The sequence below is a fragment of the Mastomys coucha genome, unplaced genomic scaffold, assembly GCF_008632895.1.
Source record: "Mastomys coucha isolate ucsf_1 unplaced genomic scaffold, UCSF_Mcou_1 pScaffold21, whole genome shotgun sequence".
Taxonomy (NCBI): Eukaryota; Metazoa; Chordata; class Mammalia; order Rodentia; family Muridae; genus Mastomys; species Mastomys coucha.
The window spans coordinates 67,849,981-67,854,749 of record NW_022196904.1 but is presented as its reverse complement, the minus strand read 5'-3'; the positions used below and the strand labels follow the sequence as shown (position 1 = coordinate 67,854,749).

At 38.3% G+C, this 4,769-nt stretch overlaps 1 long non-coding RNA gene across 1 annotated transcript in view; it reads left to right on the top strand.

The window, feature by feature from the left end:
- The first annotated feature begins 967 nt into the window (after positions 1-967).
- LOC116100586 overlaps positions 968-4,769 on the top strand; it is a 110,955-nt gene continuing 107,153 nt past the window's right edge. Inside the window, exon 1 of the long non-coding RNA XR_004122657.1 lies at positions 968-1,230. This is a non-coding gene — a long non-coding RNA (uncharacterized LOC116100586). The remainder of the gene's footprint in view (positions 1,231-4,769) is intronic.

The following is a 4,769-nucleotide window of genomic DNA, read 5'->3' as shown; positions in this document are numbered from 1 at the left end:
TACTACCTTAGAAAAGAAAACCATGCTATCCTCTGTTTCTGCTCTTTTCTACTTGTATCTTATGATCGTGCTGGAGACTTTGAGAAAGGGTACCTGAAAACTGTTTCTGTAACTTTCCTCTTAAAGTTACAAGCTAAAAAAGTGTGTGTGTGGGGGGGTCACTTTGACAAGCACAGCTTACAAGAGGTAGAGAATGAAGGACTGAGCTGGGCACAATGAATGATCTCAGGCTTATGCTAAGTGTGCCATGACAGAGGCATTTCAAATACTGTAGTTGTTGGGGAGACTAGGCATGATCACTTAAGATGGTGGCCATATTTCTGAGCTCTAATTAGATGCTCACTGTGTAAAGGTTATCTATTCTGCAATTTCATGAATTCAATGTGAATTATGGGCTCCTACCAGTTCCAGTCCACATATGGTGAGACTAGAGTACACAGCAGTTAATACTGGTCCATGCTTATTTAGACTGTCTCATGGCTGTGTCTGAGGCACAAGAGGAAACAAGGTTGGAACCCAGCTTAGTCTTTCTCTTAGACCCTGTCTACTACAGTCATCTATCTTTTTTTTTTCCATTCAGAAAATGACTATTATCCACTTAGTAGACCCTAGGCTAAGTCTAGAACTGCCTCATAGTATAACGAGGATACAGAAAGCCTACTTTCCTTCGAGTTCCGTGATTGTCATAACTGAGCCACCTGAGGCTGCCCTCCCTCCCTGACTCAGACATTCTAATCTCAGTCACCTAAGCCTCCCACCTGCATCCCACTCTGACTGTCAGCTCTATATCATAGGCAGGTGGAATACACAAAGAACCTGTCTGTGGTACAGGGCAATGAGAGGGAGGAGGACATGTGCCACTGAGTTGGAATCTGTCGGACAAACGATGTGACAGCAGACATGGTGAGGGCGACAGCTGGAAAATAGCAGTTAATAGCCCCTGCCTAGGCTGAGCTTGGGAGATGCATGCTGGGTGACATCATAATGGCTTGTGGAAATACTACTGCTCAGAGCCTGCTAATGCTGTCACAGGGTATTCAGGCCTGTATATTTCTTTGTCACATGGCTAAAGCTCACTCTTTGAGAAACAGGATCTCTTCTGGTCCTTATCTAGTAGTGCATCCAGTAAGAGCCATGCAGGGGAAAGCAGAGGGACCTGATGTCTACTTAGCCACAGTGCTTGTTAGTAAACACATATCATAATGGACTGTTGAAGACACCAGGGAATGGGTAAGACTCATAGCCAATCATGATCCATGTCCCTATTTCTCCTGAAAATAATTTTAAAGATACTACTAGTTAAATAGCTCATGTTTTATTCAATATTTCTATGAGTTTCAATTATTCCCAATTATAATTCAACAGCCTTTCTATTTAAAACAATTATTGCCCTTTGCAATGAATTTTGAAGCAAATAAATGGTTGGACATTATTAGTCCCTCCTCTGTCAGAAATTCATCTCTCCACTCTCCTCCTCCTTGCCCTGACTCTGTTGCCTTTTAATTTATGGCTAACTATTGTTAGCTTTTTGTTAACCCTTTGCCCACTCCCACATTAACAACTTAGCTAAATTACATAACAGGAGAAAAAGGAGAAGCAACTCCAGTGACCCTTGAGACAATTACACTCATTAAAAATCAATGGGATCCAGTCCCTGGAGGCAGCACTCTGACTCAGTTCAAAGTGTATTGACTGACAGACACACACTGTGAAGTCTGTCAGCTGTGTCTGGAAAGGAGCCACTCAGACACGATTTCATTTTCCACATCTGAAGCCACCTTCTCTGTGTCATTATCATCACCTTCTGTTTATTGTATAATTTCTTTCTAAACTAAGTGTTAAGTGTAAAGTAAGCTGCAAGGAGTAGGATTGCTCTCACAGCTGTAATCGAGAAGAGCCGATGTCTACCGACATGCATGGCTTTTATTAAAATGCAACTCAAGCTGGAGAATACAAGCTTAAACTTGGAAGTGTCAAAAAGACTGGGAAGCAATATTCTATAACAATTATTTTACAAAGTCCTGCTCTTGCACTGGAATTCACAGATGATTGAAATTGCATCTGTCCTCGAGGAATCTACTAGGAAAACTGTGGTCTGTGTCTGGGTTACAATTGCCAAATCAACTATCAGCTAACCATTGACTAAATAGGCTTGGTAGTTATAAAATCTTAGAATGGCAGTGTGAGACGTGACTACCAGTGGTATTGATATTGGTAACTAGTGATAAAATAAAGAACCATAAATACTTTGTGATACCTAAATTGTACTCATTACAACTGAATCATACTGCAAACATCAGTATAGATAGAACATTGCTAAGAGCCGTATTTCTGTCTAAAACAGGGTTCACATTCATGTCCTATGCTATCTCCTCCACAGTATTGAGGTATTAACCTTTGATTTTTTTTTTTTTTTTGGTTTTTCGAGACAGGGTTTCTCTCTGTCGGAAATCCGCCTGCCTCCGCCTCCCAAGTGCTAGGATTAAAGGCGTGCGCCACCACCGCCCGGCTAACCTTTGATTTTTATATCTGACACAGTGAACAACAGGTTCTATTCTCACTGAATACATTCCTTGCCAATTTCAAGTTCAACTGAGCTGCAAGTTCTGTCTATAAATTTTCTTGATCTACCTTAGAATGAAGTATAAAGATAAAATAAAATATTTATTCACTCATTTAAGCAACTATAGAAGTCTTAGAAATGATCCATCATATGATTAAATACATTGATGAATCAAGAAGGAATGATGATCAAGTGTTGGCTAACTGGGTTCAATAAACACATGAAGAAGACAAAGAACAATATATCTATGTAAAATGTATGCTGTTTTGAAACATTGATAAACATTTTGGAGTATTTATTTAATATAGAGATTAAGGATACAGTTGAATATATACGTCTTGACACGATATTGGAGATTTTATAACTGCATTCATGGTTTGCAAATCATGGTTAATATAGTCATGAAGTAGCATCAAATCACCTTGGAGAAGGCTTTACAATGTAGGGAACAGTTGACAGCTTTAGGCCATATGGACTACTGAAACATATCAAGACTGAACAAAGGACATATAATTAGCAAAACAGATCAGCAAAACAGCCTATGAGGAAATAGGAGGGCTAGGACAATAGGAAGTGTTGGAGATGTGCAACATGTGGCTATTTCAAAAGGGGAGCTCAACCTTTCCTCAAATGATACAAAACCATTCAGAAAAGTTAAGACTAAAAAGTGAGCCTGAAGTTGTTTTGTTTCAGTCAGGGATTGTGGGAAAGGTTTGATTAGGATGGGTCACTAAGCAGGTAGATAACAACAAGAGAATGTATTCTGTGGGTAGAGAGAAGAAACATAGACTGAAGCAACTACAGTCAAAAGTTTGCTTAGGTAGACTTGATTTCCTTTGTGTCAAGTTAGGCGACCATAAGCAAATGTGTGTAATAGATGTCCAAGAAAAGGAGGAAATGAAGATAGTCTCTAGCTAGCTATACTAGCATATTCTTTGAGAAGGAATGTACAGCTGAGCTCACCTGTGGAGAATCAGTACAACAGCTAGATGAGGACAGAGAATGTTATGGGGATCTCAAGATGTTTAAGCTCTTCAGAGCTTCAAAATCATGTAGGGATAACCATTTGCTAACTCATTCCTTCAAACAATCAGTTCTGGATCTCTTTCAGGCAGAAATCACAAATGAAAGATAACCTGTGCCCTGAATATTAAGGACATCATCTTTTTTGAAAAATACAAACAAAGAAAATAATATTCAGACAGTGGAGTTCTTGTATGGATTTAGCCACAGTTGGACTAGAAACTCATGCTTTTTTAGTCTCAACCTATAGTTCTTTCCAGATTACTCTTTAAATACTGTGGTCAGCATCTCATCACTTAATTCAAGGATGTCTAAGACAATGATAGCAGATCAGGCAATTTCTATGTTAGATTTACAAAAACAAACGAACAAAAAAACAAACTACAGGTATGTAATACATTACATGTCAGAGACTAAACCTTGACAACACTAAAGAAACTTTTGTGGAGATAAAATAAAAATAGAATATGATATATCCTGACAATAAGACTTTGCAAAGTAAGGGCAAGTATTCCGACTGCTTATACGGACAGGATAGTGAATACTAAATAGTTAAGATTTGACACAGTTGCTCAACTTGGTTCTTCTAACCTCACAGAGAACAATGAAAACTTTTGAATATAAATATTAATAAAAAAGCAATAAATAACTTAAAAAGTCCACAAGGTAAATAAAAGCAATGGGTGAAACATTAAAAAAAAAAATACTAGGGCATACGTGCATATCACTACCACTTGTTTTTTTGTTGGAAAAATATTATTGTGTTTTAAGAGTTGCAATTCAGGCTTTTGCAGTTCTTCCTTGAGTGTCTTAAATCAGATTTTGTCTACCTTGAAGTTTAGCAGTGGAGCAATATTATCAGCTAATGTGAAGACTAGATCTGTCTGTTTTGTTGTTCACACCTGTTTCAGTCAATACCCTGTAGAAGAACAGAACTGACAGAATGCATATATATATTCTTATGATCTGCTAGATTGGTTTATAGAATAGGAAATTGGTATCATACCAATGGCTTGCATGTACTATGGAGGCTGAGAAATTGTAGCTGCTCACACAATGAAGTTGGAAGCCTCAACAGTCCCAAATCTGGTTCTGAAACTTGGAAAATTCTTACATAACTGCTGCACTTGAGTCAATGGTGGAAGCTTAAGAAACTTGAAGTGTGGTAGTGGTGGTGGTGGTG